General features: G+C 41.9%; 1 protein-coding gene across 1 annotated transcript in view; it reads left to right on the forward strand.

The window, feature by feature from the left end:
* The window catches only part of KIF5C (kinesin family member 5C), a 164,710-nt gene extending 161,333 nt beyond the window's left edge, over nt 1-3,377 (forward strand). Inside the window, exon 26 of the mRNA XM_030326755.1 lies at nt 1,748-3,377. The gene's annotated coding sequence lies outside the window, so the exon portion shown is untranslated. The remainder of the gene's footprint in view (nt 1-1,747) is intronic.
* Nucleotides 3,378-9,468: the final 6,091 nt, after the last annotated feature.

Below are 9,468 nucleotides of genomic sequence, written 5' to 3' on the forward strand. Positions count from 1 at the left end.
CCTCCAGGTGGTGGTCTTCCGAAAGCATCCAAGAGCCTATTGGTTTTCAGCTCAAACTGAATTAAAGTGACAACTATGACCAGGCTTCTAGAGTCTTCATCTCTTGTCCTAATAATAAGCACAAAGTCTTACCGGAAAGGCTAAACATTCAAGATGCTCTTCCCAGAGACAAATCTTTCTCTGTAACTTCTAAACAGGACATGAATATTATGTAGGGTTCTTGAAACCATTTTTAATGGAGCAGATTTCTACCTGTGGAGTTACACCATTGGAGCAAGAGTTGGTAGCTACCAAATGAGCTTTCTATTTTTTGTGTCTGTCTCTTTTCTCCTACACAATTTCTGTCTTTTTTCTCCTCTTCCCTCCCGCCTACCCACTTTGCTCCAACCTTTTTTATAATCCCTTTACACATGCTGAATTTTTACTATTTATTTATAATTTGCATCCTGCTTATTTATGCAAAATATGTGAGGTTACTTACAATATTATAACACAGGAGTCAGGAGAGTGAAGAGAAAAAAACTGGAGAGGGAGAGAGCGCTGTAGCAGGAATCTGAGATGTTTAGCACAGTTGAGCACTAAAGTTGGATGTAAGCCTTCTTCTAGAGGGAAAAACAGCGCGATGTGTCAGGTTATGGAGTTCCTTTTAAAACCAGATGGACACGTGGGTTTTTCTTATGTGTGTCATATTTCCGTGCCAGGCAATTCCCTGTTTCTCCAGGACGAGGCTCTACTTATCGCTGCTGTCACCCCCTCCCCATCCCACAAGCACCTTGAGCTCTGCACAAAACCCATAGGAAGATGACTGGCAGACCCACGGCTTCCAGCTGGTGGGAAGAAGCTGAACCCTTTGCTTTCTTCCTGAAAGTTGACTTTATTAGAGTTGGTCCAAAGGCGACAGAGGCCACTTGGGGCTGGCCTCTGAGTCAGGACTTAGCCCAGACTTTTATCCTGGAGACCTGAGCATGACCAGATGGACCTCTGGTGGGCAAAATCAAAGGGGATGTCTCCTCCGAGTAACTTCCTCAGCCCAGGGAGGCAAAACCTACCTTTCAGCCGGGACTGGGAATCTGTTTCTTGAGAGAGCCTGGGTTAGGGGTCATGTCTGAGCTGCCTCAAAATCCCAAGTGCTGGCAAGTGCAAAGGTGTTCGAGTACTCCTTAGGAATGAGAAAATGCATTCTGTTCCTCTATCACCAGTGTCAATAGATACGGGACTTTTGGAAGAGACTGTGGTCAGGGCTAAATGCTTAAATCAAAAGCAGTAAATAGGAGCTGTGCTGTCTGATACACTAGCCACTAGCCACATGTGGCCACTGAGACTTGAAATGTGGCCAAGTCCAAACAAACTGAGATGTGGTCAAAATGCAAAATATACACCACATTGCAAACACTGTGGGAAAAAAATTGAAGTATCTCAATAGTGATATTGTAATGTAAGATAGCTCAACCTGTAATAATGATTACATGTTGAAATGACAATGTATTGAATTTATTGGGTTAAATGAACTATATTATTAAAACTCATTTGACTTCTTCCCGCTTTTTAATGGAGCCACTTGAAAATTTAAAATTAAATATGTGGCTCACATGGTATTTATATTGGACAGCTCAGGTCTGAATATCTAGAATATTCATCTAAATATCTAAATACTCTAGATATTCTAAATATGAAAACATTTTTTGAGGAGTGTATTTCCACTGTGTTCCCTAACGCCTATGTTCTCTCTCTTCTTCTTTTTCAACAGATACGGCTCTCCACGCAGCATGTCAAGGACTACATTAATCACCAATTCCTATATATTTTTTTCCCCTCCTACACAAAATTTCCATTTTCTTTTACATTTGTTTACCCCAGCCATCTGCAGTACACCAGTTTCAGATATTTGAGCTGTGTAGAATTTCTGTGTGTAGAGGTGTGTGCTTGGACTTTTCCTGAGAAATCTGAAGGGGACACTAACAGAAGATCCACTTACCCCTGGGAACCATTGCCAGGACTCGGCTTCGGGGTGCTGGGTGGTCTCTGGGCAGTCCCTGGAGCCTCCTCTCTCCATAGTGCACAGTCCCAGCAAACGCCCTCCATCCCATTCCCTGGGGGGAACATCCAAGTGCCCTGGAGGCGGGGAATCACGCTCCACTGCACCTGTCTGGTCTCCTGTAAAATAAACATATTACTTTATATTTTTAGGGAACAACAACAAAAAAGTGCTGCTATAAGGTTCAAAATTTTCATTCTGAACACTTTTCTGAAACAAATTACCCCAAAGAAGCATTTTGAATATCCCGGTCACATCTTTGGATCTGTGAAATACACTTTTAGTAGGGCACCTGTTAAAATGCAAAACAAATTTCTTCAAGGCAGAAAAACAATCTGACAGTAGCAATGTAGAATTTGTTCATTCAAACACATCTATGTAAATGTGAAAAGTCATAAAATTCACCTGAGCTGCTTGCTAGTGAACCTGCAGCGACTAGTCTCAGCCAGCCCACTTTGAACATCCTTTCTTCAGGAGTGTTGAAAATGCTGCAAAGTTGGGTGATTGGAAATGGGGTGGCCCCCTCCTCGCTTCCTCCTCCCTGACCCTACTGGAGCTCGCATTGCGGATGGCTTCTTCCTGTAGGGAACCATCTTAAGCCTTGAGGGGGTACTGCTGATGAAATCCAGGATCATTCATTCCCACAGTTGAAAAAGGAAGCCCTCCGGCAGGGGAGTAATTGACAAATATTTGTGCCTGTGAATAAGTTGCTGTAAGTTGTTATGTTAACCCTTCATTGCGGATTGTTTTTTTGAGTTTGCTCTGTGGCTTCAAATTGATAGATTTCATCTTCTTAAGCAGAATTAGAAGAACTCAGTATGGATGGATTTTTTTTTTTTTTTTACATTTAACTATTGGTTTATTTAACACATGAATTTAAAGCTGAATCAACTCTTACTTCCAGTTGTGGATTTTAGAATGATTGATTTCCAAGTAGTAAAGTCTTCAGGGAAGCTGACAAAGGTTCAATTAACTTGGTCTTGTGTGCTGCTACTAGTTTTGACAAATTGGAGGGTAAGTCAGTGACGACCAGACTAATCTCAGTGAAAACATCCATCCTATCTCTGTGCCTGCCCACGATGAGGAAGCTGGCACTGTCCCTGCTGCTGTCACCACAGGAATGAAATGTAGGCCGGGTAGACATGGAGTTTTCTCTTTGCTGTGTGAGTCGTAGTTGAAGTGTGTGTGTGTGTGTGTGTGTGTGTGTGTGTGTAAAGCACTGAGGACTGTGAATTAACTTCCAGACTTTTCTTGTGTAAAATTTCCCTAACACAGCAAAGCTGCTTTGACTTAATTTATTTGTTAAATGTTGCACTTTGTTTATGTGTTTTGGTTTTTTTTGGGGGGGGGGGACTAAGGAGAAAGAAGAAGACAAATTCTACTGAAGTATTTATTTCATAAAAATGACAATTTTGCATTCATTTACATTTTAAAAATTCTTCTTTTGATTTTCTTATATTGCCAGTAACTTGCCTGTATACATGCTCAACGGCTATTTACAGTCTGATAGAAGGGGCTTTATAGGGCAGCATTTGCAAACCTTATCAGGTAATAACATATGCCATAGATTATAATCTTGCCATTAATATGTTTGGCTCTGATTTTAGAGGCCGAAGCATTGGTCTTGGAAAGGATTGCCAATTAGTAGTTGAGTGACCCTACTGTCTATCATGCAACTGTATTACTTTATGTTTGGAAATTGGACAAAGGTCAGTAATTCTTTCTGGGGGCTCTCTTGTTAATAGATTATTTTAGATTCTTTCCAAAGTAACTTTTCTGTGGTTACCCCTTTTCTATTTCTCAAGAATCGCTTGGTCCTTTCGTGTTTCAAAAAGAACTACGTGTTTCACTTGTAGTTCCATATTTCTTGATCTCCACAAGGGATTGACAAAATTCACACCACTTTTATTCACAGAGAAAGTTGGCTTTGATGTCTCTTAAAGATAATTCTGCTACTTGCTGATCAGCCAGTCAGTTCACCTAGCTTCAATCTTTATGGACCTCTAAGCTAACTTTCCCACACTGTGACTAAAAGATAGGCAGATTATCGGGGAACACAGTATATTCAAATGGATCCCTAAATATTACTTGGTATAATAAACTAATATCAGGACCATATTCTCTGTAGGCCACTTTTTTAAAAAGCCACATTGATGCAATTTTCCTTGGTTTTTAAGGTTATTACTCCTTTCCATTTGTACTCTAAATATAAAAACCACACTTCTGAATGGCTGCGCCTATGATTATATTTTTGGTTGTATGCTGCTTTTTGCTAGAGAGAGAAAGAGAGAGAATGTGTGTGTTTCTCCTCTGTGAATAATTTTATATTTCATGCTACTTCTTGAAAGTTTACTTTTTGATGCTATAAGGGAATAGCCAGATGGTTTATACAAATAATCTCTACCTGCAGGATGGTGGATTGTTAAATTAGAGAAATGTTGGTTGGGATATCAAGATTTGTGGTCGCATTTAACTTACCAATTGCATTCTTGTAACATAGTATGTTCCTTCATTGACTGTATTATCAATTCATAAAGTGCTTTTAAGACTTAAAAAGATTTATAGGTGGAGACTAAAATATATTAATGCCAAATGTGTTTTGATCGTTTACTAGACAATTCTGTACAAATGCCTCATCTCTTCAAAAGCTGTACGGTTGGTTTGTTTGAATGGCAGGTAGTAGGGAGAGTAAATGTGGATTCAGACTTTTAAAGGAAATAGTACCATGATTATAAAAAATTAGAATTCATAGTAATATTGGGATAAATGAAGAAAAATGTTTGTCTGGAACGTAGCATCTAGTGACTTTGTGATGCCCTAATTTCACATGAAGAAGGGACATTTCTGTCCAAGGCCAGACCAAGCCATCCCCAAGACTCATGGGAGAATTATCAGTTCTCTTTTCCTAGAGGAATAACTGAAAGCAAATAAAAGTCTTGACAGTCCCCTCTTTGAAGTGTATTTTTTTTTAGCAGGGCAGGAGACATTAAGAGTCTGGCTACATGACATATTAGGGAAGTTTTTCCCTGGCAGGGAGCAGGGGGAGGATTTCACTTCATTGTCTCACCCTGAGTAGCTTGCGTAAACTAAAGGAACCATCGTAGCCTAAAATGGTTTCATTTAACACTAACAATTTAGACTGTTTAAAAGTATTGAATAAGGGCCAGGTCACTGCTGAAAGAAGCACTGCTCCATGAAGTCTGCTTACACATTTACATATCGTGTACCAATTTTAAATAATCTTCATTGTGTGCAGATACAAGGGGAATAGGGCATCCTGTAGGATTGTACATGTTTAGTGTGTAAGTATGTAATGTGTACTGCAGATGTGTTTTCTCTGGGCTTTATGTCTCTGTACAGTAGCTTTCATTAAAAAAATTTGTGGACAGCATTGTTTTTGGTGGTTTGAAGGGGACAATGGCCGCTTATATCAAGTGATGATGCTGTAATATAGTACATGTAACAAAAGATCTGGAAGTAGCCCTCCCCTGGCCCGTGGAAAACTTTGGTTATCCTCCAGGTTCTAAAATGAAGATGTATGGATACTCTGGCAGACTGCATGTTGTATAATTTGAAAAATACTAAAAGTGGAAAATAAAATTGAGTTAAACTTTGTCTGGACTGTTTTTTTTTCTTTTGTGAGTCGTCCTAAAGGTATTCTCACCTAAGGCCTCAATGCCAGTGTTAGGAGGAACCATTTTTTGGCCTCAAAGGAACATTTCAGCGAACAGCCGCTCAGACCCAAAGCATGAGTAAAGTCAGCACTGACGTTTTTGCCTCTGACTTTGCTCAAACACCTATTTATTCATTTATTTTATTTTATTTTTTACATTTATTTATCTTTGAGAGAGAGAAGGAGACACAGAATCCGAAGCAGGCTCCAGGCTCTGAGCTGTCAGCACAGAGCCCGACACAGAGCTCAAACCCACAAACTGCAAGATCATGACCTGAGCTGAAGTCGGTCGCTCACCCAGGCGCCCCCCCATTTTTATTTTTTATCAAGGAACGAAGAAAACCTGGCATTTGTTCCTTAAGCGGTGAAAAGATGGCAACTGATATAAATAAGTATCTTAAACTTTTTTTAAGGTAAGATTGAGTTACAGCTCAATAATAGACCAGTGTCATAGCTGGATTTCTGAATTTCTTCTTGCCCAAGTAAGGCACTTACTCTAACAATATGTTAGCACATTGGCATTCTTTAATGCAGTGGAGCCCTGTGTATATTGAAAGATTATTGGCATCTTTTGAGAAACGTTGGCATGTCTGTGTTCCTGTTTAACCTGAATATTAGTATTAATGTATAGGTCTGAGAGCTTATGAAAGGACTCCGGACTGTGATGCCTTTGGAGAATAATGAAAGGCAGAATGCAGGATGATTTCATCTGCTTTCAGCAAGGAGCCTTCTATACCTCAGGTCACTGGAATCCTGTAGCCCTGCAGGCACTGTGTGTGTAAAATACCCTCCTTCTCATTCTTGGTTTGGTTAATGTTGCATGAGAGCCAGACAGTAAACTGCTTTAATCAGTTAAAATGGAAAGGATGGATGCCAAATCAACATTTCTAAGTGGGATTGCGGGCACTGCTTCTGATGATGTGCTTTTATGATGTCTTATCCATCTTTCTTGAAACTGTTATTCTCCCGAGAACTTGCAAGAGCCAGTTTCTAGATAGCAGATCGTTAAAGGTGACTTACATAGTAAAACTTTACACGTGGATCATATTTAGGCTGAAGCCTGCGTATTTGAGGTGGAAAAACAGTCCTCTGAAAGAACTCAATTACAAAGCAAATTGCAGGATCAGTGGGAAATGACCCCACAGGTCCCTGAAAGCAGGGGTTCTGCAACACAGGAGGGCTGCATTAACCGCCCCCCCCCCCCCCCCCCCACCCCCCCTTGCTGTTCCCCAGGGTCCTGCAAGTTGTTCTCCAGGTTTCCGGTTCCATGGAGCTCTGAATGGTGCTCCAGCTAGGACTTGGAAGTACATTCAGAGCTGTAGTGTCTGTGGGAGAATGTGGAACTGAAGCTGTAAGCTGCAAAGGTAATTACTGGTGACGTGTGTATTGGCAGCTTTAATTCTGGCATTTGTGACAGGTTACATCTTGTGATTTGTCTTATGTACATAATAAATTGAAGAGAAGTAGGAGGCATTTCTCAGGTGACACATCAAATAAGAATGTGGGCTCACTTGACAAAAGGCATCCTGCCATGGGGTTTTTACTTTCCCTTTGGCGTTTGGTGGTTCTTCATCCAATCTGCAAAGAACACATCAATTTCTGTGTGGTTAGTTGGGCTCAAAATAGTAAAAGACTGGCAGGTATCCCCACGGATCTTTCCACTTATAACACTGTGGATGGCAAAGGCTGGAATTCTCCGTCTGCTTTGCCTCCTCAGTGCCAACCGCTCTGTTTGGGAGTCCTCCCTGTCTGACACCCTCCAAACTCTCACCCCTCCCTATGACCATACTGCAAATGATTCTCATAGGATAGCTCTTCAAAGAAAATTTACCTAAAATGATACTTTACCCCTTCAAAACATATACATGAAACTAGGGAAATTGGCAAACTTGCCCCAGATGGCATGTTAACCGCATCAGAACCTCAAAATGCCCAGAGAGCTGCGGGAAGCAATCAGTTAATTCGGAGAGATGATTCTGGCTGTGTGCCAGATACTGTTTTAAGTGCTTTACATGTATGAATCCATCTAATCCTCCTAATAACCCCATGAGGTAGGCACCATTATCTCCACATTAGTGGGGAGGAAACAGGCACCAGAGAGGTTTGGTAACTTGCCCAAGGTCTCACAGCTGGGAGGAGGAGTCAGGTTTGAAACCCAAGCAGTCTGGTCCCAAGGTTTGTGTTCTCAAGAGCTGGCAAATATCTCCCAGAACAGTGCTCGGTGTGGTGTGGGCTGGGTGGGGGTTTGGGGGAGGGCGGGGTGGTGATGATAACCAGCAACCAGCCTCAAAAACCCTTTTGTAAACAATTTATACAAAGTTTTATACCTTTGCAACGTTTCTGTGTTTTCTCCTTTCAGAGGAATCTGAGAATTCCTTGTTAGTTGAATTACATTAAGCAATCAAATGCATCTAGTAAAGAATCATCAAAATAATAATGAAAGCGGATGCCCCACAGCAGGAGTGCCTGCTAATGCACCTTCTAAAGGAAGTCTGCAGCCGCTGCAATTGTCAGACTCTTTTTCTGTGTAACACTCAGAAGCTACAGTCACTCCTGTCAGTTTCGTACTATTTGCCTTAAGAATTTAACTTCACTCGTGTTGACTTTTTTTTCCTCTTTAGGACATTAATTATCTCTGGTTGCATTTTAAAATATATAACCTATGTCCTCTGCTGTTTAAGCTCCAAGTGAAAGCAGGGCTCTCTTGCCCCATCTGGGCCAGCTGGAATGGGAGGTCTGAGGGGCACTGGTGGGGTCCCCTCCCCCCGCCCCCCAGGTCTGTGTGAGGCCTTGGAGGAGGCTGCTCAGGGAGCCCTGCTGATAGTAGCTACCCCTACCTCACCTCCAGCCTTGTCAGGATGATTAATAGAGCCTCATTTTAGTGCTTTAGGTTTCAAAAAAGTAAACATGCCAACCATACCACACATGCATATGCAAGTCCGACTGCAGAAAAGGGGCAGGAAAGCACAAGCGGGGTCCTTGTGAGCACCCACCCACCCTGCTTTACCACAGACTCCCTTTACCTCTGCCTCTCCTGTCTGAGGGTGCTTCTGATGGGCTACTACAGAGTTGAGAAGGACAGGCTGATGGCAGGTTTGTCTAGGTCCTGGGCAGCTACCTCCTTCAGCCAGTGCCATCGTGGCTGCTGGCCTGCAGACCCCAAGCACTAGCCTGGCTTCTCTGCTGCTCTGCAGTGCCCCCTTCTGGGACATGCACGCAACAGTAAAATGCCCCTGGAGCACCGGCTCTCCACTATAGCACCGCTGAGTTAATTCCAAAATAGAAAGAATGATGGACTTGGGACCTGGATCCAAGTCGACTTCATACTGACCAACTGTGGGATTATGATTAAGCTGTTTGGCTGTACAGCATCTCAATGGCTTCGTCTCCATACCTGGATTAGGAGATTTCTGGTCCACTACTCTCTACCCTTCACTATTGGTTGGAGGATCAGATGAGAAATTGTGTGCCAGCATTCTATGAAAGTGCCACTTAAACATAAGAGATTGTTATGTTAAAAGACAAAATTCAACTGAGTACATTTTAAAGATCTTACTGGCCTTATGCAATGATTCATGAACTGGGCAGCATGAATCTAGCAGATAGAAAGGAGCTCCGAGGAGCAGTACAGAATGAAAGACTTACAGGCAGAAGGGAGTGGGAACAAAGACAAAAAAAAAAAAAAGAAGAAGAAGAAAAAGAAAAAGGGCAGAGTGGTTGTGGCAAGGTCACTTTCCTTTAGAGGATGGCAGGGGTCCCT

The sequence above is a fragment of the Lynx canadensis genome, chromosome C1, assembly GCF_007474595.2.
Source record: "Lynx canadensis isolate LIC74 chromosome C1, mLynCan4.pri.v2, whole genome shotgun sequence".
Lineage (NCBI taxonomy): Eukaryota > Metazoa > Chordata > Mammalia > Carnivora > Felidae > Lynx > Lynx canadensis.